This window comes from Mus musculus, chromosome 19, assembly GCF_000001635.26.
Source record: "Mus musculus strain C57BL/6J chromosome 19, GRCm38.p6 C57BL/6J".
Taxonomy (NCBI): Eukaryota; Metazoa; Chordata; class Mammalia; order Rodentia; family Muridae; genus Mus; species Mus musculus.
Genome location: NC_000085.6, coordinates 16220262 through 16247069, shown reverse-complemented (window position 1 = coordinate 16247069; position 26808 = coordinate 16220262). Strand labels below are relative to the sequence as shown.

Genomic DNA, 26808 nt, shown 5'->3' with positions numbered 1-26808 from the left:
CCAAACAGAAGTGCGATCGTCAGTGATGAAGATGAGGTCAAGCAGACAGGACACTCAAGCATCAGTGAAGAAAAATAAACAAAACAGTTCCACAACATTCAAGAACTCTGGGAAATGAAAAGAAATGAAAGAAGCCAAACCCAAGAAATATCTGAAATTAAAACACACACATACACACCCAAAACCTAAATTTATTCAATGCAACTACAGCAGAAAACTTGTGAAATCGAGGAAAAGAAATTGACACCTAAGTATAGAAATAATTTTGAATTCAGAAGATATAACTAGGGAAGACCTTTTCCACAACACTGAAGATGTCAAAAGTACAAAACAAAGGAACAATATCAAGGTGTAAAAGTAAAAGCCCATAACAGCTCCCATTCAAAAGCAACGCAACAGGCGAGCACTTAACAGAAACCCTACAGACAACAACGCACAAAAAGATTTATTTCTACTCTGAAAGTTACCAACCAAGATTTCTCCGTCCAGTAAAGTGGCTGGTTAAATCTGATGGGCACATTAGAGACCAGCAAGCACAAACTAAAACAAACCATACCAGCAGCACTGCAGTAGATGCTTAAATCCTACATACAGAGGAAGAACAAAAAGTAAGTAAGAGATCATGTAGAACACAGAGGAATATACAATGTCTAAGAATGTAAATCAGGAAACACTTACAAAATTAGAGGAGGAAAAAAAGGAAAACAAAAAGGAAAAAGGAAAGGAAAAACTCACCAGAAAAACAACCAACAAAACTACACGTATTGCAACCTCTGGCTATAGTCACCAGATCTGTAGCCAGCATTACACTAAGCACTACAAGAAAACAAATGGAAGCACAATCTTTAAGAAACAGGACAAGCATGTCTACCCTCGCCATCTCAGAGTCACACAGAGCTTAAAGCCCTAGCTAAAGCTATAAAGTCTGAGAAGGATTAAAAAGATACAAATAGGAAAGCCCAAAGCTAAAGTATCTGCCATTAAGAGCACTTGCTGCTCTTGCAGAGGACAAGGGTTCCGTTCCCAGCTTCAACACAGAGATTCATAATTCCAGTTCTAGCAGAGTTGACAACCTCTCTTCTGGCTTCCACAGGCACTAAGCATGCATGTGGTATACATCTGTCCATGTAGGCAAATATACACAAAAGAAAAGCAAAGAAAAATAAATGTTTTTTAAAATCCTAATAGCTCCACCAGAAAATTGTTAAATTTGATGAACACATTCAGCAAAGTAACAGGATGAAAAATCAACTGCCTTCCTAAACACCAATAAGACACTTGATGCAATCAACATAACCTGTATCAAACTTTCCATGGCAATCTTCACAGAAGCAGAAAAATCGCATTAAATTTCACACAGAAGCACAAAAGACTCCCCCAAACCAAAGCAGCCCTTACTAGCAAGAGCCTCGCTGGAAGCATCAGAATACAGTCTAGAGAGCTAGAGGGCAAACCCAGCATAGGATGGGCAGCCAAACAAACCTGTAGATCAACAGGATAAAATAGAGGGGAGGGCCAAAAAATAAACCCATATAGCTAAAACAAATGTTCTAGGAAAATTGTACATCCACAAATAGAACAAAAATAGACCATATCCCACATGCTGAACAAAAGACAAACCAAAATGGATCAGATACATTAATGTAACTCTCCAAACTGCTAGAGGAAAACAGAAGGAAATGCTGCAAAATACAGAGAGACAGAGGCAAAGATTCTGAAAGCACAGGAAATCATCTCAGGAATTGACAAATGGGACTGAATTAAGTTAAAAGGCTTCTGCACAGCTAAAAACAAAACAAAACGATCAGCAGAGTGAGGGGATACTCTTCAGGGTGGAAGAAATGCTTTGCCAGTTACACAGCTGACAGGGGACTAATATCTAGAATTTATTTAAAAAGAAAAAACAAAGTCCAAAGTTAAATACTGTACTGGCTAGTTTTGTGTCAATTTAACAGCTGGAGTTGTCACAGGGAAAGGAGCTTCAGTTGAGGAAATGCCTCCATGAGATCCAACTGTAAGGCATTTTCTCAATTAGTTATCAAGGGGGAAGGCCCCTTGTGGGTGGGACCATCTCTGGGCTGGTAGTCTTGGTTCTATAAGAGAGCAGGCTGAGCAAGCCAGGGGAGGCAAGCCAGTAAAGAACATCCCTCCATGGCCTCTGCATCAGCTCCTGCTTCCTGACCTGCTTGAGTTCCAATCCTGACTTCCTTTGGTGATGAACAGCAATGTGGAAATGTAAGCTGAATAAACCCTTTCCTCCCCAACTTGCTTCTTGGTCATGATGTTTGTGCAGGAATAGAAATCCTGACTAAGACAATACCAAAAAATGGAATCATCTAATAAATAAATGGGTGAATGAACTAAACAGACCTCTCAAATGAAAAAGTCAATAAGGAGCCATCAAAGAAATGCAAATTAAAGTTACACTGAGATTACATCTCACACCAACCAGAGTATCTTTTATCAAACACAGCAAATGCTGGCTAGGATGTGGAGAAAGAAGGGAAGCCCTTGCTGCTGCTGAACCAGTAAACTGAATTCAGAATGGAAGGGTCTACAGAATTTCAGCATGGAAGGGTCTCAAAAGTCTGAGATTAGAATTACCATACGACCAAGCTCCATGGCTTCTGGGTATATCCATGAAGGTCTTTACATCAGACACTTGAGCATCGTCCGTGTGCACTGCTGCACTACTCACTGTAGCTACACTATGGAATCAGCTGGAAGCCCGTTAGCAGATGCTGGAGTGAATAAGGAAAACGCAGTAAGTAAGCACACACTTCTCATTGCATTCCATCGCATAAGGGCAACGATGTGAGTGGTATAAAAGCACCAGTAAAAAGGCAGAAGGAAAAGGCAACACAAGGAAAAACTGAGTAAAGTACACAATATACATTCGTGAAAATATACTAATAAACTCATTACTGTACGTGCTAAGAATTACTAAGAAAATAAACTCATGAAAAAAATAAGGTAGGATGCTTTTATGTCTACATCTGTTTCTTTATCTGCCCTTGTTTCAAACCTTAACTTTCCAATTCATCCATACAAAATATCCAGAGGTAAAAAAGCAGATTTGAGTCAGCATGCCAATAATAATCTACAACTTCAGTTTTCTCTATCTTGACTACTCTGCTGCAAGCTTTTGCTATTTGTCTGTCTTACACACATTCTCGTGCAGTTGCTGTCAGGTCGCTAGCTTTGCCCCTTTCCTGGAACAGCTCGTAGCAGCAGCTCTAATCTTTTTCTTTCTTCTTTTCTTTTTTTTTTTAATACAGTCCTTTATTATTTTGTCTCATGTCTGTCCCACAAGTTCTAATTACCTATAATACCACCATCCTGAAGCTTATCTGAGAATCCACCCGCACTCTCTGTGAAACAGCAGGTGGAATACTCAGATGGTTTCCTTACGGAAGATCCGTGGGAACACCAGCAGGCATCAATCACATAAAGCAACTGACGGCTTCCGGATACTTTTCATATGCTGTTCTCCCACAAATAATGGTTTCCTAACTCTTATTAATTAAACAGAAACACAAAAGCATGAAAGCACCAGACAACTTCATAGACATGCTTTTAGTATAGAAAGTAGAAGACACCTTCCCCTGATCACTTGAGTAACAGAGCACCTATATGCAAAATAAATATGTAGAAATAAAAGATATATATGAGTTAAAAAGAGGTAGGGAGAATGTATAGAAAAGGATATAGAATACAATGAATTCCAGATTTCTTTCTATTTAAAATGTACTTTTTGTCAGTAAAACACAAAAATGAAAGCTTTTATGGTTGGAACTGTTTTTAGAAAATGGTATGTTCTTACCTTCTCCTAGTGAGGTTAGTTTCCATATGTGTTGGATTCTTTCCCACCCAGTACAGGCTGGTGAGGGAGGACAGGAAACTGGGAAATGGTTATCCTGATTTAAATTTTATAATGTAACGATTTATACTCTTAGCTCCAACACACACATTTGGGAGAAAATCATTGTTTATTTTGAAAACTCTCATGATACAGTACATTACTCATCCTGATGTGACTGTGACTATATTTATAAAAGCCACCTGTGTCCTTTATCAACACCCCAGCTTCTTGGGCCAGACAGCCGTCTTGCATCCTCTGCACTGCCTCGCTGAGGTGAAGCTGTGATAGCAGTCTGGGCTGTGTCAGCCTGAGTCTGAGGATAAAACATTTCCAAATGTCCTTCCTTCAGCGCTCAGCACATACCCTGCCCACTTTGAAGCACATTTTAAACTCTGCATAATGAAAAGACACATCTGAACAAGAGCTCTGAAATGAGCCCACTGCTCTGGGCATACATCTCCATCAGAAATAAGGTTCCACTTAACAAATCCTGCCTGTTTTCAGAAACTAAGATTCTGTACCCAGAAACCTCCTGGGTTTGCTGGCTAATGTGTCTTGTGTGGCAAATTATCTTATTATTGAAATCTGTACTAGATTCTAGTGTTGCTTATTGTTAAGCAACTGGGAGTTATTGTGTATTTATTGTTATTGTCATTAGTAGTAAGAGAGAGAGAAAGAGAGAGAGTGTGTGTGTTACAATATACGTTTGAAGGCAAGAAACCAACTCTGTGGAGTCATTTTTCTCTTTCCACTGTTATACAGGTTCTGCAGATCAAGTTCGTGTTGCCAGGCTTGCACAGGAAGTGCCTCGATCCACTGAGCCATCTTGCTAGTTTGGCATCTGGGGGATTCTTAAGTTCAGTGGGCTCTCTATCTACACTGTTATCTTTCCCATCCAAGGTCACTGTCCATACCCCAGTTTCAGACAGGTTTTCTAATCTATGGTCAGTAACCCTCCTGCCTGCCCCTCTTCAGCACCTCACCACGTACTTTTACCATCCACAATGGCATGGACACACATTAACATAAACCCACAGCTCTGTCTATGTACAACATACATAGACAGACAGACATAGGGAGAAGGCTGCAGCTTTTCATAGATTCAGTGCTGGCTTATATTGCACTCATGAAAGTGTTGTCTAAGTCAGTGTTAGTGTCTGCACTGGACACTCAAGAGCAGTATGATATTCTAGCTTACAATAGTAGATTTCAGAGATGTGAAATACTATGTCAGTGGAAAGTAACAAGAGTCATGAGCAGCTGAAGAGCATTTCTGAATGCCAACATGACCTGGGTTTCGCTCTGTGACATTTACTGATAGAGAGAAATCAAACATATGATAGTCATTTTTAGAAGTGTAATGCTTCAATCACAAGGTGCAGACTCTGAGATTAAAAGCCCTAAATGTCCCCTTTTAGAAACTGGCTAATTATATGGGGTGAGAGGGGAGGGGAGGGAGTTTTTTATCCTGTTTTGTTAAGGAACTACACTTTTTCAGGAATACTGAAATTAAGGAATAGAATATAGAATGTTTGCATGTTTCATTGCTGTATATTAAGTACACACCACTGAAATATCAGAGTTTTTACCATTCTGTCCAACTACTAATTATTTGAAGGTAAAGTCCCACTTGGTAAAAAAAAATCTACAAGGGTGAGAGGTCTCAGTCTGCTCCAGGTAGGACACAGAAAAAGTACATTGTGAGGATTAGAAACAAACAATTGGATCCCAAAAGTGCTTAAGTACAAGCATCAGGCAATATGTGAATTTTAACTTTCCTAATTCAAGGAGAGCAGGACCGCTGCACTGTCCTACCTCATGAACACACAGTGTTATCAGCTCTCCTGGGAGGGGCAGGGGAGGACATGAATGGTGAGGGGAAATACTGAGAGCTCCTGGGAGAACTGGGAGGAGCTGGGGTGCAAGGGAACAGAATGCACTGTTGTAATGGGACTGTAGAAGGATATATATGATGTGTCTTCCACAGGACATTTTACCAGACTACTCAGCTGCCTTCCTCGGTTGCCTCCTTCTTGTCTGTTTTTCTCTTTTAACTAAAATGCTAAATATTTAGATTTAAATATAAATCTAAAACCTTCCCTCCTTCTCCCTCCTCAGGATGCTGTGCTAGGCACAGCAGACACACACCAAGGGCTGTGTCAGAGTTTCTTTCATATCTGGTCTTCACAACAGCCCTTCAGAAGTGGCACTGAGGCCTGGGCTTAGGGAAAGAGCAGCTTAGAGAGACGATGGAAACATGTCAAATGAACACTAATTCCCAGTCCAAGCTTGTCCAGTTGCTAAGCTCTTAGTCTTTCCAGAATCTGATACCATTCCTCATACTAACGATGCCATCCAGAGAAGGCCGTCACACACACATACTGTAAAGCTTAAATAATTAAAAAACAAGTAAGAGATGACCATGGCAGTTCATGCCTATAATCATTACCACTCAGGACAGACTAACAGACTAAGGCAGGAGGCTTGCCGTGAACTTGAGGCCAGCCTGAAGTATATATATATATAAAGGTCCTGCCTCAAAATGAGAGGGGGGAGGGGAGGGGTGGGAGAAAAAGAAAGGGAATGAGAGAAAGAGAAAAGGGAGGGAGGGAGGGAGGGAGGGAGGGAGCGAGCAGGCTCCAGCAAAGCACCAATGGGACGAGGCAGCACTTCCAGCAGTGATCTTACAGGATAACTGGAGATAAACCTGAGTCTGTGTGAAGATAGGGCAAATTAAGTAGCTCCTACTATTCTCTTCCAAATACATTCGTTTATGTAATGAAATTAAAAAGAATGACAACCATACCTGTGTGCAGTGGTGGTTTTTGTTTACTTGGAATCACAGCTAAGGCTCTGCACATGCTATGAAATTACACTGAACCACTGAGTTAAAGCCCCAAGCCCAATGAGCTTTATTTTTTGTTTTTTAAATAAAATAACATACAACTGGGGGGGGGGGGCAACAAACCCTTACAATTTTGCCCAAAAGCACTCATTAACTCTTTTGTAAATATTCTTTCATTTAATCCTCACTCTGTGAGTTAGCAATTTATTTTCATCCTCCTCTTTAACAAAACAGAGAAGTGAAGCAGAAAATCCAGTAGCCTTGCTGAAGCACAGAGCAATCAGTGATGGGCTTACACCTAAATCCTGGTGACTAGGACCAACACTCAGGTGACACCAGACTGTCTATACAGAGCTGAGCAGGAAAGTGGCCACACACTACAAGCAAGTTCTTCCGGAGCACGTTCCTAGGCCTACAGGAGGTACAGCTCCTTAAGAAGTACAGGTCTTGATAACCTCTTCCCTCCCTCCCCAGTACCAACGACAAGAACTAAGGGGACTGGGCACGGAGCAAGAGGAGAAAAGTGCTGAAGTAGAGTGTTCCAGAGTATGTGCATTTGGTGAAGGACAGCAGGAGGCACACCGCTCAGAATGTACTCAATCATCTGGCAGGAGTATGGAGTTTATGTAGCTAATCTAACATCCCAATTTTAAAAAGCAGAAACTTATAACCAAAGACCCTCAGAATACTTGCAAATGACTTAACAAATTTCTTTCTAGAGAAGTCTGTTGCTTCAAACCATTTACTATGCAAAATCTTCAACACACATAAAGTTTGGAGAACGGTCAAACAACCCCCAGTAAATCCTGGCAGCCACGAAGCTCTTCCAAGACTGAGCGCTCTAACAGGCAGCAATAATCAGACTCAGAGGGTTACTAACCAAAAAAGGAGAGGACATGGATGCTAAGGGGAAACAGTGAGGGCTCATGGGAGGTTGTAAAAGAATAAATACGATGGTCTTTATCTTCTAAAAAATACTTTGCCAGACTGCTCTACTTGCCTGCCCCAGTCTTCTGTTCTCCTGGCTTTCTCTTGACTAAAATGCTATTTGTCTGCCTTTTGCCCTAAAAGCTTCAAAACGCACCTCCAAGTTCATGGATAATTTTCTATACAACCCACAGTGCCATTATCATGCCTAATAAAACTAAGAATACCTGGATTATTTTTCAAATTCACTGATTATCTAAAGGATATCTATTTTTTTTAAACTTGGCTTTTCTTCAAATCATGATCCAAACAAAGAAAGCACATACATGCATCTCTTCTGGGTCTTAAGCTAAAACAGTCCTTCTCTAACTCCAAACCATCAACTGAATAAGATATGAGCTCAGTCTACACAGGCCATATTCACTAACATCACACCCCATCACTGCACGCATCAGAAGGCAGTGAGCATGACTGATACTGTCCACCCTCAGAGTAAAACATTGGTTCCCTTACTGTGTTTTCTTCAAAGATGCAACATACAATGCATGACAGGTTGGCTAGACTCTATCTTCCATAATTCATCTGTTACCAAGGGCTAAGCACATCTGTTTACAATGACAATTATACGGGAAAGTGACTGAAGTCCTCTTTGAGACACTGCTAGGAGCCCAGTAAACCCCCTTATACCCCCTCACAGCAGAGGGACCCAGGCCAAACCTGGATAATTCTCTCCAGAGCACAGCTGCTCGTTGTTAATTATGGAGTTTGGGGAATTAGTAGGATAACAGAGCACTGTGAGACAGGGAAAAATCAGTTTTCTGGATCACAGAATGTGTTCAGCTCATTTTCTTTGTCAGGGATTTTAAATTATTAATGACAAAGCTTTACCACATGTTTTATAATAATGAAGTCTTAGCAACATGAAACCTCAGACTGCACCAGGGCATATCTTGGGGAGGTTGTGGGGAGAGAAGGAGAGGTGACTGCAGGGGCTATCACATCTGTAGATGTGAATGTTAAGAATGTGATCTCCAAGTGTCAAATCCATGACTGCAACTAGACCCTGGGCTGGACCTTTGTTCGTGGAACACAGTGCCTATTCTGCCCTCATTCCACAAGGTAGTAGGTGATGGGCTTTTACCAAGGGTTGATGAACCTAGAAATGGCCCTAGACACAGCCCTCTGAGGCTATGCCCCTGTGGTGTGCCCTGAGATTCTCAATGGGAGACTGTCCTGTTTACACTCCGGCTTGTACTGATGAAACCACACACTGCACCGTGAGTGCAGTGAGGCCCCTGGGAACCTGAGCGGCTACTGCAGAAGCCCAGCATGCTGACCCACTCTGTGCTATGGGAGGCATCAGGACCTCCTCTGCCCCATTTCTCAGGAGCCTGCTTATTTCCTCAAATCCAATATTTTACTTTAGAAACAACTGTCAGTAAAATACTAAAGCTAACAGTTTTTAAAAAATGCAAAAGACCACTTAGATAAAGAAAATAAATGAGCCACAAAAATGGCCAAGAATGTAAAGGGAGGAAGTTAATTTACATAATCACATGTCCTTCATCTATGAGCTGTGGCAACCTGAGAAGACACAGCCACTCTTGAAGCCTACAGCTCCCTCACAGAATGACCCAGGCCACGAACTGTCTTGTCGACCAGTAGTCCTTATTTCACACTGTATATTACTAATATGAAGGGCAGAAAATAAGTGCATGGCCAACTTGCTATTATTCCTACCATGTGGCTTACATGTTCCTGGGGGGACAGGTACCATACTTGGACAAGCCCAGAACTTTGCCAACAAGAAGCACTTAATAAACAGTATCTTTAGCAAAAGCAAGTTCTAGCCCCTTGTTTCTGTCCTTCCGTGCTATTGCCTGCCTGGACAAGCTCCAGTTTTCTCTGGTATCATTCACCACACTGTATTATAAATTACCACGTACTTAATTGGATTGCCTGCTAGCAGCTTAGCAAATGAAGAACAGCTGAGTTCTTGGTTCCTTAAGTACAGTGCTTGGAACATAGGTATGTAGTAATGGAATGGACAGACAGGTGAGCAAACAACAGAGAATAAAGTTTACAGCACAAAGAAACTACATCAAACAAGTGACACTGTCTTAGTCCCTGGTCTAGTCTGTAAAGAGATACCATGACCAAGGCAATTCTGAAAGCATTTAATTGGGGGCTTGCTTATACAGTTTCAGAGACCCGCCCATTATCATCATCATGCCAGGGAGCCTGGCAGCACACATGGCATTGGAGAAGTACCTGAGAGATTTACATCTGCCTGCAGGAAGGCAGAGAGACACCAGACCTAATGTGGGCTTATGAAGCCTCAAAGCCCACCTCCAATGACACACCTCCTAATCCTACTCAAACATTCCACCTACTAGAAACAAGACATATGAGCCTTTGGGGCCATTCTCAATCAAACCACAATAGATACACAAAAGAAAAGTTGTTGGTTCCATATCTCAGAAGCAAGCTGACATTTGCTGTCGAGTCTGCTATAGTTTTCTGTTTACTAATATTGCAAGTGAGCATCTTGAAAGAATTACAGGGATGGAAATGGAGAGGAGCCTGAGGAAAAGAAGGTCCAGCAACAGGCCCAAAGTGGGATCCAGCTCAAGGGGAGGTACCAAGGCCTGACACTATTACTGACACTATTACTCTGTAGTATTACTATTACTACAGAGAGTTCACAAAAAGGGACCTATCATGACTGCCCTCCGAAAAACCCAACAAGCAGGTGAAACACTCAGATGCAGATTATTTGCACCCAACCAATGGACAGAAGCAGCTGACCCCTGTTGTTGAATTAGGGAAGGTTGAGAAGAGCGATCCTGTAGGAGGACCAGCAGTCTCAATTAATCTGGACCCCCAAGATCTCTCAAACACTGGATTCCTTTTATTTCTTAAAAACAAAGGTTATATTCTGCATTATACTACAATGTTCAGACACTGTATTGGTATAAATTTCACTTCACTGTTTATTTCAACAGCAAAGAAATACTGCGTATTGATCTGGCTAATTTACAAGTTTTCAATATTATAACAATGTTAAATGAAACTATGCACTCCTAGTTTGTGCGCTCGTGTTCTCTCTCTCTCTCTCTCTCTCTCTCTCTCTCTCTCTCTCTCTCCCCCTCCCATCCTCCATCCTCTCTCTCCCTCTCCTTCGCTCCCTCTCCCTCCCCTCACCTCACTCTCCCTTTATCTTTTCTTCCCCTCTCTCTCTCTGTATGAGGTATTATTCAAAGAATCCTGAAACAGTATACAATCATAAAATGGGATAATTAGAAAGAAAGATCCTATAGAAGCACTTCTTCAAAGAATAAAGAATGGCTGGCAGTCCATGAGGTCTCTGGTAGGAGCAGAGAGCAGAGCCCATCAGGCTGAAGCTGATATGAACTTCAGTGAGCTCTTCTGCCACACGCTTAGTAAGTAAGCCCACACTGAGCATGGCTACACACACAGGCTGTACATAGTGCCGCTGGCTTGGGGAAGAGCAGAGGATGACCGCTGCCCTCTCACATGTCCCATTTTCACGGAACAGGCTCTGTGGGGTAAACTTGCTAGGGATTCCAGCTGTAGGCTGCACGGCTGCCTGGCTGCCCTCTTCAGGGTGTGTTCCAACCCACCAGAGTCTACCCTTTCACCGGGCTGACAGACCCCCTCGGAGCTACTGCTTCACTGATTCAGGGTTCCTTGGCCAAGCACAGTTCTTTACTAAATCAGACTGTGATCCTGAGTCTGTGAAGTGCCTGTGGTTAGTGGACTGTGGTGGTTTCCAGTTTACTCTACCCTGAAATTAATCTGTATATGCAACCATCGACGTCAAAATGATCTGATAGTACATCACGAGACAGTAAGGTATCTTACTGCAACAGAAGCATATTGTTAGAATATGCTATCTGGATTTTTAATTATGCATATTATACCTGTTTCCTGTTATTGTGGAAAACTGGGATGAGGAGATGGGGTCTGGCTACGCTGGAAAATAGCTAATTAGATCTACCTTGGCCAGATCTACCTTGGCCAGATCCTAGCAGCACAACCCTGCTCAACAACTTGACTTCATGTCCGTTTCATACCCTGTCTCTAACTCCCAATTACTGCCTCCCACTAAGTTGTACCTCCACTTTCCCACTATCCTGACCTCTTTATTGCTCACCAGTCTCTTTCTTGGCAGATCTTTCTTGGGGAAGAAATAATCCCTGACAGTATTAATGAAACTCTGTTATGCTTGCAGACAGGAGCCTAGCATAACTGTCCTCTGAGAGGCTCCATCCAGCAGCCAGTGGAAACAAACACAGAGACCCACAGGCAAACATCAGACGGAGCCCAGGGAGTCTTATGGAAGACTTGAGGGAAGGACTGAGGGACCTAGAGAGAATTGGGACGCCATAGGAAGTCCAATAGAGTCAAGTAACCTAGACCCTTAAGGGCTACCAGAGAGTAAACCACCAACCAAAGAGCGAGCTTGGGGTGGACTTAGGCTACCCTGCACAAAACCCATATATAGCAGAGGTGCCACTTGGTCTTCATACGGGTCCCCCAAAAAACTGTAGTGGAGGCTGTTCCTGAACCTGTTGCCTATGTATGGACCCTATATCCCCTAACTGGGCTACCTTGTCTGGCCTCAGTGGGAGAAGATACCCCCTAGTCCTGAAATGACATGATGTGCCAGGATGGGGTGATACAGGAGGGAGGGGCTCTCCCTTCTCAGAGATATTGGGATATAAAGCAGATATAGATAGATAGATAGATAGATAGATAGATAGATAGATAGATAGATAAAGATAGATATACGGAAGGACAGAGAGACAGAGAAAAAACTGCAGCCCACCATGGAGGATGGAATCCGAAGCTACCTCTCCTGGTTTTCCTATACTTCCTCCATAAATCTGTCCCACCTTGTTGGATCTATCCCCATATTTTTCTACTTCCAGAGAACCGCCTGTACTTTACAGGTCTCTCGTCTCCACAGCCATAGAGAACACTCACCATCACAGGACCAGTGTGCACAATACAGCAGGGCTTGTCTTGCCTCACCCTCCATCAGGACTGCTCTGGCTTCCTCTATACCAAGCCAATGTATGAGAAGACTGCCATTCCTTCCACTAGAACCTGAGAATGGGCAGACTCATGAACTGCTGTGGCTAGCTGTGAAATTCAGGCTTAAACCATGCATCACATCTTCAATTTTAGTGTAGTTACTGTCAGTCCGCTGCTTTAATAAAACACCATAAACTGAGAATTTATAAATAAATAACACTTTTCATTCTAGAGCCTGTGAAGTGTGAAATCAAAGAGCCAGCAGATTCACTGTGTAGTGTGTGCCTGCTCTCTGGTTTGTAGACAGCAACTTCTCAAGACTATGGTCTCACAATGTGGAAAAGGTGAACAATCTCCCTTGGGCCTATTCTACTAGGGCACTAATACCATTCATAAGGATTACACCACCTTCTTGGTGTAATCACTTCCCAAAGGGCCCCCTGCCTCCTAATATCACCCTGGGAGTCAGGACTTCATCCCATGCATCAGGGAAAGGAGAGCAACACAGACTGCAGTAAGTAACATAGGCTTTCCCAAGTTTTACTAATAATAAGTGGAGATGATAATGGACCTTTTAGCATTAAGTGTATTATAAATTCAATGAATGGGGCAAAAACCCTAAAGACGTCTGTACACATCTAAAGAAAATGTAAACATCCAGAACATCTAACTCTGGAGCAGGGACGGCTGCTCGGCAGTAGGTGCCCTCTGTAGCCTGCTCAAGGCCCTGGGTTTAAGCCTTGGCTAATAGAAATAATGAAGAGACATTATTTGTCACTTATTTATTTACAGTGTAGATGCAGTTATGTGTGTGCAAGTGGACGTATGTTTTGTGGGTATGTGTGTACAGAGAGTACAGGCCAGCCATATATGTTTCTCTGGAGCCAGCTATCCTGTTTTATTGTTTGGTTTGGTTTTTTGGTTTTTTTTTAAGAGGGGGACATACTCCTACTCTGGCATGAAGGTTGCCAAGCAGGCTAAACTTTGGCCTAGTGAGATCCAGAGATCCATTGTCCTATTGCTGAGACTACAAACACCACGACACCTGGCTCAAGCTTTTAAGCGGGTCCTAGGGACTGGACTCAGGTCCTCGTGCCTACATAGCAAGACATAACTGAGAGAGCTACCTGCAGCCCTGAAACAGTTTTTTTTTCTAGGGAGTCGGTAGCTTTTTACTTTCCATTATCATAAATTTCCAAATATACTGCAAGTGAAAAAATATATTGCTTCTACATTCTTGGTATGCATGTCTAGGGTTCAACAGTGTACTGTTCAACACTGTGAGTATTAGCATCAAGATTCTCTTTACATGAATGATAATCTTACTGCTGACCTTTGTGATAACAACTTTGCTGTCCAAAATTGAAGGCAATTCCTTAATAGGCCCTGACATTAAAAAGATATTTATATTTTTATCTGATATATCAAGTGAAATGTAGAGAGAATATTTTGTGTATTGTATGGATGTATCACCTGTCAATTAAAAAACAAAAAAAAAACAAACAAAAAAAAAAACCTATGGCCTATAGGAAAGGATACAATAGAAGGTAGGACATCTGAGAGGCAGAAAGGATTCTGGGAGAGTGCCAGGCGGGAGATTCACTAAGTGATGAGGCATGGTACCTAAGCACAGATAACCAGCCACATGGCAAAAAGTAGATTAGAATAAATGGGTTATTTTAAATTATGATCTAGTCAGAGAAGCGTCGAGTTACCCAGCTGGGAGGAAGAACTAGATGTAACTTCGACAATAAAACGTTTGTTTTCCACAGGAAAGTACAATTGATAAAATAACCCAGATCTGGGGAGGATCCAGGGAAAGCACCTGAGCTATTGCTGCAGTTCTGGGTCACTGCTGGCTTGATGTCAACTGTAAAAGGACATACTTTGAATAACTTAGTCACAAGCCAGCAGTCACTGAAAAGCTTATATGGCAGAAAAACCCTTCAGTATGAGTTACAAAATAAACACTTTACTATATGAAATTAAGAAACCGCCGGGCGGTGGTGGCCCATGCCTTTAATCCCAGCACTTGGGAGGCAGAGGCAGGAGAATTTCTGAGTTCGAGGCCAGCCTGGTCTACAAAGTAAGTTCCAGGACTGCCAGGGCTATACAGAGAAACCTTCCCCACCCCCTCCAAAAAAAGAAATTAAGAAACCCAATTATTTTTATCAGAACTAGATTTTTTTTCCAAAACAAAAAGTGTTTTTTATAAATATCACCAGATTTATTCACGAGAAACTGTGAGAACACAGAATATCCAACATGGCCAGGTGTCACAATCCAGTTACCGACCCTGAACGCAGGAAGGAAGACAGAGACACGGAACGGGAAATCATGAGTGAGTATCCTGTACCACAGGTATTCATGAAGTCAAGCCAGGAGCTGCATTCTAAGCATTAAAAACTCAACTTTAGCTGTAGTTGACAAATCATACTTTATAACTTACACATTCAGTAGCTTAGGGCATTTGCACAGGCAAAATTAGAATACTAGCTCTGCAGCACCTTTGAGTGAATTAGACTAAAAGCCTATAACTAAATTGGGTTCAGAAGCGTTTGAGAGGTTTTCTCACTTCCTCCCATCCTCTGGACTGGTCTTCCTTCCTTGAAAACACCTGTTGTTAAGATGACAAGCTGCCCTGGCTCCCAGGGAGTGTCAGTGTGTGTGATTTCAGCAACATCTACATCCTCTGGCCCTTTAGGGTTCTTTCCTCTATGCTACATGCTGGGTCCAACAAGAGGCAGATGGCTGCCACAAGAAATCACTGTTGTTGCTGATAAACAATGGAGTCCACATTTGTCCTCAGGTCAAAGACTCCCCTGGACCTTTAAGCAATCAACATTTTTTTTTCCTGAAAACCTCTGGACTTTCCTTAAAGGCCTCTCTCTCCTAACCCTGATTCTTCTAGAAAGAATGTAACAGCTACTTATTTAGTATACACTTACTGTGCACTAATATCACTATAAACGTGTAGCTCTATTCTCATTAATGTTCATATCAGCTACAAAGTGAGGCCATCAGCACCATCCCACCTAGGCGAGCACACCATTCACAGGGTAAGGCCCTAGCTTCGTGTCCCATGGCTGAAATCGGACTGATAGATACACTCTGCGGTACTTTCTCTAATGTTGGCTTCTAGGGTTTTCACATTGCCCCTGATGGCAGAGCCAGTTTTCTATGCCCAAAATTACTCAAGCAACATCACCATTACCTGGAAGCTTGTCAAGAAAGCAAAGCCACAGGCCCACCCTAGGGCCACCCCACATCCATTGAAATATAAATGTGCAGTTTTCAAAGCTACCTGTGTGATTTACCCTTACTATAATGTTAAGTTTCAGACAAGCTGCCTTAGAACTCAAAATCATGTTCCCAATCCCACACTCAGTTGACTGGACAATGCCTTCTGTGCCTACTAGAAAAGGTTAACTCCATTTGTAGATATAGCTCGGCCAAAAGAGACTGCTGTGCAAATAAAAAGAAAGCCCTTCCCTGTGGCTGGGCACAAACTGTATAAATTTTTTAGAGACCATAGATACAGTACACAGAAGTGCCTGCTGGTTGCTAATTCTACACCCTTAAATGGTAAATAGTACCTCCATTTGGAAGCTGCCACTGCCCTGGGCGAAAAACATGCTACAATCCAAATTCCTAAAACTTGTGACAACATTGTTAACATACAGATGTTAACTAGACACCCAACCTTGGTGAGGGTCTGTCTGGGATACATAAAATAGGGGCTCTTATCCCATTTCCTTTGGAAGCCAGGTAGCCAATGCTAAACAGATCCTAAGACTATATACTTTAGGCCAATGCCATCAAGAACACATAAAGAAAAAAATATCCTCAAAGACTCTTACCTAGGTCACCTCAGTACATCATAACCAGCAGCATCTGATATGCTCAGCACATCGCTTTAGCTCAAAACCATCACACGATATACCACACAGGAAGTGTACACACTGCAAGAGGTGGGAAACTTGGCATCCAGGCTAATGCATGTCAGCATGGCAGTTTCTCAGCACTAACACCATTCCTCTAACTCTCTCTCCATTCATACAAGTGAGACAAGACCATAAAAGACAATGGCTCAATCACCATGAGGAGCAGTGGTAACAACTTCACAAATGACTCCTTGCCAACTTTTAAAAAGCATACAACTGTGGTATCTGTTCAACGAACAAGTTTACACTGTATCCACCAATAAAGAACAAGTTTACACCGTATCCACCAATAAAGAACAAGTTTACACTGTATCCACCAATAAACAACAAGTTTACACTGTATCCACCAATAAACAACAAGTTTACACTGTATCCACCAATAAACAACAAGTTTACACTGTATCCACCAATAAACAATAAGTTTACACTGTATTCACCAATAGAGAACAAGTTTATACTGGATCCACCAATAAAGAACAAGTTTACACTGGATCCACCAATAAACAACAAGTTTAGACTATATCCACCAATACTAGCAATGACTACATGCTTTCATTTTAGAATTTATTGCTCTGTGTGTGTGTGAACATTTTGCCTACATGTATATGTGTGCACCACATGAATTCCTGTACTCAAGGAAGACACCAGAGTCCCTGGGAATAGAGTGACAGACAGTTGAGCCATTGTGTAGGTACTGGTAATCGAACCCAGGTCCTTTGCAAGAACAGCAAGTCCTCTTTATTTTTCTAGAGAAAAAAAGCATACTCCATGTGGTAAGGTCTAAATTCCCAACACTAACAACAAAGCAAGAGGATTTCAAGTTCAAGGGCTGGCTTATACTGAGGCCTTGTTAAGAAATATTTTTAAAGGAGGAGAAAAGCTGAATAAGATGAGAAGGAGCAAAAGGAACCCATCATGCTCCAGCATGAAGTGACATTATTTCTCCAGTATGCTTCCTCGCTGGTACCCATCTCTGTAGAAATGCACACCTACAAAAGCCATGAGGATAGTAACAGCATGCTATTTTCCCATATCCCCTCCTATGTTTTCGTTTAGTCATTCATGTTCTTAAAGCAAATAAACCAGCAAGCAAAAAGGAATACAATCACAAAATAACCAAATGTTAGGAATTAGGAAGACATAGAATAGGACAAACAGGCTGAAAAACAAAAAACAACAACAACAACAACAACAAAAAAAACTCCAGGTGTCAAAAAGGGAAAAAACAAACAAACAAAAAACAACACTCAGTAGCTGAAAACGCTTTTGTTCTTAACACAAACATGTCTGGTCTTTTCAGAGATGTTTTAAAATCCTTTTTAAGGGAAACACTGAGAAGTGAGCAGTATGCTTCTTGCACTACTGTAAGCAGGGTCTGGGGTCCTCCTACTGAGGCTCTTTTCTAACAGCTCCTACTAGCCTACCTAGTCAATGCTGCGGATCTTGATGACGAGCTTCCACTGCACTCCCGAGATGAAGCTTGTATTTATTCCCTGTGTTCCAGCTTCTTGACTACAACTCCTCTGACTCTGACCAGATCCTAGCTCCTTCACCTGAAAACCAAGCTTCTGCCCTGCACTTCAATCCCAGATTTCTTACTGATATGCAAGCCACCCTCGTCCTGGCTTCCACGGTTGAACTTTCTATCAGTGAAGTCCACACAGAAAACAGCAACAGAACAGGATGTGGAAGGCACCTCCACCCGCACATCAGTGACCAGGGTGCCACTGGCCTGGATGTATACCACATTTTTCTTGTAGGCCACAATTGCATGGCACCCAGAAATGCCCAGGTAGATGCAGTGTAGCTCAAGTGAGGACTAGCTGGTACCACTGAAACTGTCCACCTGGATGATCTTGTCCACCCCATACCATACACCATCTTCACAGTCTGTAAATCAACCACTCATTCACAAATGCATGAGTCACAAACCCCATCTTCAGGGTACAGTGGTTCCTAAATTACAGATGCATTAACAGCTTGGCAGGTTATCGCCAACAAAGTCCCGTGTCCTCTACCTACCAAAACAGAAAGGGGAGGCCACATTCCCATGGGGTCATCAAAAAATAAGGAGGTGGCTGGGGAAACACTGTCAATCTCATGCAGCTATACACATCCTTTCTCAAAGCTGAACATACTGCCCACTGTTAAGCAGGGTGATCTTTCACTTAGCCATTCAATTACTCCATGCCATCTGCTCAGCAACAGAAACCCATCAGACAGACTAATTTAGAAAAGGAAACAGTGAGTTCCTTAATGAACAGTATTGAAATATCTAAACACATGAGAAAAAGCTGCGTTTAGCCATTTCTCTCAAACCTGCTGATTGACCTTAGCAGGATGCCTTGACTCCTGACAAGGTCTTCTGCCTGAGACGTGTGCTTCTGAATAGTGTGCTATGTGGGCCTGCGGCTGTGGCTGCCCACACAGCCGAGGGCCTGGGGCCCCATGTTGGCAGCATCTCCCTGGAGCCTGAACTAAGATGAGGATGCTAATGCCTCAGCTTGCTGAAAGGGAGAAGATAAGAACAATCTGCAAGTATGAAAAACTGAAAATAAGGCAAAAACTAGATTCTTCATGGTCAAGATTCTCATAATATACTAGAAGTAGGAATTAAAATAACCACTACTTGTCAATAAGAAAACTGGAATTCAATTTCAAAAGCAATTCAATTATAATCAGTTTCAGATGAAGCTGTGTTTGACTCTATTACTGTATTGTAAAACGGTATGCCAACAGTAGTGCACCAAAGCTTATCAAGGTAAACAAATGCTCACGCACTGATTCTCCATTCATTTCACTCACTCAACAGCCAAATTCTGTGCTAAATACTGTGCCAGGTTTAAAGAACAAAAGCTCAACCTCCATCCTCTAGTGTTGCTATTCTTCTTATCATACTAATGTTTTTCCAGGTAGAGCTTGCTTGCTTGCTTGCTTATTTATTTATTTATTTATTTGCACTCCAGATCTTATCCCCCTCTTGGTCCACCCTCCATTTATTTATTTATTTATTTATTTATTTATTTATTTGCACTCCAGATCTTATCCCCCTCTTGGTCCACCCTCCATTTATTTATTTATTTATTTATTTATTTATTTATTTATTTATTTGCACTCCAGATCTTATCCCCCTCTTGGTCCACCCTCCATTTATTTATTTATTTATTTATTTATTTATTTATTTATTTATTTATTTATTTATTTGCGCTCCAGATCTTATCCCCCTCTTGGTCCACCCTCCAACTGTTCAACATCCCATTCCTCCTCACCGAACCCCTGTCTTCACAAGGATGTCCTCATGACCCACCATCCACCCCACGAGACCCCTAAACTCCCTCAGGCCTCCAGTCTCTTGAGGGTTAGGTGCATCTTCTCTGACTGAACCCAGACCCAGCAGTCCCCTGCTGTATGTGTGTTGGGGGCCTCAAATCAGCTGGTGTATGCTACCTGGTTAGTGGTCTAGTGTTTGAGAGATCTCAGCGGTCCAGGTTAATTGAGACTGCTGGTTCTCCTACAGGGTCGTCCTCCTCCTCAGCTTCCAGCCTTTCCCTAATTCAACCACAGGGGTCAGCAGCTTCTGTCCACTGGTGGGGTGCAAATATCAGTATCTGACTCTTTCAGCTGCTTGTTGGGTCTTCTAGAGGACAGTCATGATAGGTCCCTTTTTGTGAGCGCTCTGTAGCCTCAGTATAGTGTCAGGCCTTGGGTCATGTTAATTTTTAAAACATTCATAATTATTTATTTTTGAATTGGAAACTTCTGGTTTCTTTGGAAATTCAGTTATGTCAAATGATATTTTGCTGGGACACACAGGTGAAGGGATGTCTTGCTAAAGCAGACACATAAAAAAAGCATACACAGGTGAAAGGAAGTTTTGCTATACCAAACACACCAAAAGGCACATGATGTTTAGACGGGATATAAATATGACCCCACAGACAGTGGGAGTGCGAGCATTGGTTTGCCTTGCTCCACCTTGCTAGTCTTCACCTTACATTACATTGCTGAGCTTCACCTCTGGTGACTTCTCATGAGGTTCCTGCGGCGTCCTTTGGAGGACTCTGGCCAGTTGGCAAGCCTCACAGTTTCTTCAGGACTGAACCGTCTTTGCTGGTTCGTGTGTGGTATCTGCCGAGTGAGCTGCCGGTTTCCATGTGGTATTTGCTAGTGGACTGGACTGAGAACAATGAAGATTGGAATCACCCCAAAGAACTATTTCTAAACAGGCACTTCTTTTCCACTACCTCTGGTAGGTGGTAGGACAGAGAGGAGGTTGAACCCTTATTAAAGTAGGTTGAGAAAATATATGCCTGCATATTTTGTGCGTGCTTTGTCCATATGCATGTATGTATGTCTAGTGCCTGTGGAGATTAGAGGAGGGTGCCCAGTCATATTACTTTCAACAACATGTTATTAGCTCAAGCTGACTTGTGATATGAATATGGAAAACATAGCAATGCTGAGGAGAGAAGAACCATGGTGCAGAAAGGACACAGATAACACACTAAGAAAACATTATACACAGGCACTCACTGCTTATGTGCAACACAGGGAGACGTTTGCTCTGTCTTCAGCTTTATTCCCACATGAACAGTGTACACGTGAGCCAGTTAGACAGGAATGTGTGCACATATATATTCCCACATGAGCCAGTTAGGCGTGAGTGTATACATAGAAATATCTCGTTTTTCTGCTGCCTGGGATGGTATTCATGAGGCTGAGGCATGAGGGCCACATGGTTTAAGACTTCTGTGGTGGCATGAGCGAGAATGTCCCCAAAGCTCTTCCATTTTTATATGTGGTCCCCACTTGGTGGCAGGCACTGTTTGGGGGAGAGCTTTGAGAATTTAATGACTTGTCATTTTGAGTTTGCTATCTGCTTCCTGTTTCTGTCATGACAGAAATGGTCACTCACCTGTCTAGAATCATATGACAAAAACAAAAAACAAACAAAACAAAATCAAACCCTTCCTTCTGTAAGGTGCTTTGGTTTTAAGGTTTTACCACAGCATTAGAAAAGCAACTAAGACACCCTATCTCAACAATCAAAAACCAGATCAAATGGAACTAAACAACATACAGATTTGTTTGTTTGTTTTTGCTTACTCACAAAAAAACAAGTTATATCACAGCACACAGAACACTTAAAACCAGATTAAAACACTACAGTTAACAAGTGTCAAAACCAGCTTTCATTATTACCTTCTTTCTTAACCTAAGTTTTTAAACTGAACCATAAAAAAAAAAAAAAAAAAAAAAATGGCCTAGTTCCACAAAAGCTAGTGATCCAGACAAACCTGTTCAATGCCAGTGCTGCAGACACTGGGGACAGGAAACAGGAAAGGATTCTGCTAACGTATTAGCTAAATTGGGCACTGCAGAGGAAATGTCAGCCCAAAAGACACTGCTGGAAAGGGACATTGATCCCCACTGCACTTGGCCCAGCTTCTCCTCTTTCTAAATGAAAATGCTAAAAAGGACAAGAACATGGACCCGTGAATACTAATGAAGGCTCACAGCAGCCTTCAGAAGTGATGTGACTGCTTTTTTCTTAATGTCATTATCAATATAGGAAAAATAAAGAACTTTGTGCCTGGCCATAAATTAACACAAGCTGAACAGCAAACATGCAGAGGCCTCCGGAAAAGGAAGATGTTGCTTTACAGAGTAAGCCATGAAAACATTTGGGTTCTGCCTAGGAAGCCTAAAAAATGTTAAAGACATTTTTTTCATGGAAAAAAAGAACAGAACCAAAAACCCTTTAAATATAAGGGAGTCAACTCAGCTGTGCAGTCTCAAAGAGGAAAACCAAAGCAGAATGGCTTACCCTGTCCAATATCAAAACTCCTTATACAGCTTGGTTATCAGCAGTTTAGTACTGATAGACAGAGACACAAAATAATCAAATGGCTCATAATAGTCAACCTGGAACCAACTGTATACATAATCATGTGATCAGTGACCAGGGCGATCCTGCACAGCCCTGCATGGTGTCTTTGGTAAACTAGCTGGGTCAACAAGATTGCAAGACAGAAAAATTAAAATGTGTCTCCTTATTTCACACTGTACTCTACAATATATGATGAAGTTTATTTTAGATCTAAATGTAAAAGCAAAAATAAAAAATTTGGGAAAAGCCCAGGTTATTTATATGAATTTAAAGTAAGCAAAGATTACTTTAAAAGGACTAATTAGAGGGGGGAAAAATGACTAACTGGACTAAGATTAAGAACTTTTACTAGAAGAACCAGTAAGAAAATAGAAAGTAAATCACAAAGTAAAGAAAATATTCACAAAGTAAAGAAAAATTGCATTTACTAAGCAGAGAGTTGTTAATATATAAAGAGCTCCTACAAAGCAATAATAAATCAGGCACTCTAATAGAGGCGGGTAAAAGGTTATGTGTTTTTGTTTGGTAAACATAATCATATGTTAACCAAGGCCAGGTTCAAGAGTGCCTACATTTGTATTATTTGTAACAGTCAGAAACAGTCACATATTTAAAGAAAACATATATAAAAACAAACAAACAAATACCCTATAGAATAGCTAGAAAACTAGATGTTAAACAAATGTGACTATGTGACTAAACAGATTAAAAAAAATATTTTCACCACCAGGACAAGTTCTTTGTTACCCCTCAAATATGATTTAAGTGAAATACAGATACCAAAGTTCATACAATATGTGCCTTCTTGAATACAGGTTGAAACATTGGCAAAACTAAATGTCCTTAAACATCAAAGAGATGATCCCCTGTGGTTGGTAGATTTATCTAGAATAAGGGGTAATGAGCCCAGGTACTGGTTGTGCTGACTCAGATTAAGAGCTTAGCTACAGACATGTTCAAAGTGGTGACACCTGACTCTCACTACTAAGAACACGCGTTCTTCTATGCATAAGCTCTGCTTCAGTGAGAACACAGAAGGGAGAGAGCCAGTGTCCATCTATTGCTAAACTCTTTCCTCAGGGATCAGCACGAGCGAGGCGATTGTCAGAAAAGATTTCAGTTTGTCCAGTTCACAGCATGCTTTAGCTTGGAAAGACAGCTTTAGAGAAAGCCACATGTCAACAATCTATTCTGTTCTGAACACATCCAGGAAAGGAGTGATCTGTGCCTCCCTTGGCATCCTATCCCAGTGACCATGCTCTGAGGATGGCTTTTCCTCCACTTGACACTGCCAACAATTTTAAAGGTATTTCACATGCATGAGCTTTCCAACTTTAAACCACCTTATCACTGTTTGTCCCACTCCCACACATGAAAAAACTCAGGCCTAGACTATGAAGAAATGAAAAATTCTTAACAAATGTAAAGACTGCAAGACTCTTTGGCTTTTCTGTGCTAGAACTCAAATGCTGGATACACTTACCACAGTGCACATCGGAGAGAAGATAGTTGTCACTCGGTCACTAACTTGAGTCCCTTCCCACCCTATAACCCACAGTAAGTCCAGAATAAGAAATTGTATTTTAGGGTAAATGCTAAGTAAACTCAGAGGACTTGCATCTACAGGGAGTTCACATGTCATTCCGTGTTATAAATCGACTGTGCACTTTTGTAGTAGACATTTGTGAACGGGGCCAGAATTGTTCTCCTTTTTCCACTAGCAGTACCCAGATTTCCCCCAGGGACTGTCAATCACATTGACCAGACTTCCTTCCCCTGTCTAAAGAACTAGCAAAGAATCCAGGCTGGGCCAGTCCAACACTTTTTCCCAGGAATCTGAATCAGAAGTGAGTGTTGAAAGACTGAAATTGGCTGAAGTTCATCTCTCCCAAGCACAGTCCTTCAGCTTCTCAGGCCTCCTGTGAGCTCACACCCTCAAAACTTTTCCTCTTCCTCATCCAGGTTGGTTTCTGCAGCCTACAAATCTTTGGCTTCCCAGATGTTTTGACAGACAGACCAAAATGCGAAATTGTTAGTCCTGTTTATTACACAGGTGGAAATTCCTCAGTGCAATCAGTATGTGGTCATTCTGGGAACTAAGAAAATTCCCTTGTGGTTTTTGTTTTGTTTCATTTTTATGTAGCAATTTCTTATTGAGTTGATCAAAGACAGGAATAATACAGTCTTCAGAATTTTGGCTATTTTCTCTTGAAAAATAGCATTGAAGATCTTGAGGGTTTTTCTTTTTTAAGGAAATACAAAAATCAGAATAATGTAAACATTTTTAACAAATGCTTACATCTTAGGAGTGGGTATGCATGCACATAACCAAGAAACTGAGGGCTGGCGGATGTCGCTGGCACCATTCTCATTTGCCTGACATTCACAATTAGGCTAGCTGGCTGGCTAAGAACCTGAGAGATCTGCGTGTCTTTGCATCTCCAGTGCTGGGATTACATGCCCATGTAATAATGCCTCGGCATTTTTAGCTCAATTCTGAGGACAGAACCCAGATCTTCAGGCTTGCAAGGTAAGATAACGACTGAATCATGCCCCCAACCCTAATGAGTGAAGTACTTTTCTGTGACATGTCGTTCCTTATTCTTAGGTAGTGTACTGGCTAGTTTTGTGTCAACTTGACACAGCTGGAGTTATCACAGAGAAAGGAGCTTCAGTTGAGGAAATGCCTCCATGAGATCCAACTGTAAGGCATTTTCTCAATTAGTGATCAAGGGGGAAAAGCCCCTTGTGAGTGGGACCATCTCTGGGCTGGTAGTCTTGGTTCTATAAGAGAGCAGGCTGAGCAAGCCAGAGGAAGCAGGCCAGTAAGTAACATCCCTCCATGGCCTCTGCATCAGCTCCTGCTTCCTGACCAGCTTGAGGTCCAGTTCTGACTTCCTTGGTGATGAACAGCAGTATAGAAGTGTAAGCCGAATAAACCCTTCCCTCCCCAACTTACTTCTTGGTCATGATGTTTGTGCAGGAATAGAAACCATGACTAAGACAGGTAGCATAGTACTTAGTGGTCCTCTTAGTTCCCCTCCACTCCAAATGAAAAGGAAAACCACGTGTCATAGTAACAGTCCGTAGCTACTTAGGCAAATTGAGCTAAAGACTAGTTGCTAAGTGAGCCTGGTCATTAGAACTTTAAAGACTAAACTTAGAAACTAGGTAAGGGTGAGTATCCTTGTCAGAAATACTTGCACCAGAAACATCCTAGTCTGCAGAGCTTTTAAATATGGTAACACATGCATATATACAAGTATCTATGAGATGAGGCTTAAGCTACTTGCTTTTCATACTCATGGAATGAATGCAGCTTGGTAGTAATTTTACACAAATTTTTAATAATTTTACTGGATTTATACAGGTGGAAGGAAAGACTGAATCCTGTAATCTATCCTTTGTCCTCCACCATAGCATTTTCAGATCAAGGATGCTCAAACTATAGAATAAAAAGAAAAGTGAAATTGTCAGCTTGAAGGTAGCACAGGCTGAGTCCCCACTATCATTTCTTTTCTCCATATCAGATGTTTTTCTCTTGCAGAGCTGGCAATGGACAGACTATAGACACTTCTACACTGCCTCAATCCCTGATTTCACAGACATCACAAATCAGCTGCAAAGGAATACCAGGAGCCCCCATCGGGGGCGTTCTACACAATGAGCAAAAGCCTCCTCTGCTTTGCCTGTGTTGTTGAGGTGGGATCGATTCCCAACGAGCATGATGCTCTGTGAAAGGTATCCTGTAACCTGAGGAGATCATGCATGCACATATGAAATACTACAACCGGCATACAGGAAGAACACCAACTGCCCAATTCAGACATTCTTCACCACACTGCAATTCCAGACAGTTCCCTATCCATGCTAACACAGAGGCACTCAAATCACCTCCTTTTTATTAGTAATCAAATTCTAGATGAAGACAGAGAATGTAATCAGAAGAACTCATCTGTGGAAGATGAATGGAATTCATCCTTTTAGAAAGAACTAAATACTGAAGCAATCTCATGGTCATATACTTTACACAGGCAGGCTTTACTAAATGACAGTCTCTTTTATTGTTAGCTATGAACCTGTATTCAGAAAAAAAACAAGGTGGTATGTATAAATAAACAAGCTCTATATCACTGTATGTTCAAAAGGAATCTTAAAACATGTGTTTCCTCAATGTGGGATGAGTTGGAGGAGCTCGCCATTATAGAAACATGCTTTTTCAGCAAAGAACTCCCATGGACAAAATCATGGATACCTACACTCAAGGAAAAATTAATCA

The 26808-nt window shown here is 41.7% G+C and overlaps 1 protein-coding gene across 1 annotated transcript in view; it reads right to left on the bottom strand.

Annotated features, from left to right (window-relative positions):
- The window catches only part of Gnaq (guanine nucleotide binding protein, alpha q polypeptide), a 255837-nt gene that overhangs the window by 141451 nt on the left and 87578 nt on the right, over positions 1 to 26808 (bottom strand). The gene's annotated exons all lie outside the window — the stretch shown is intronic.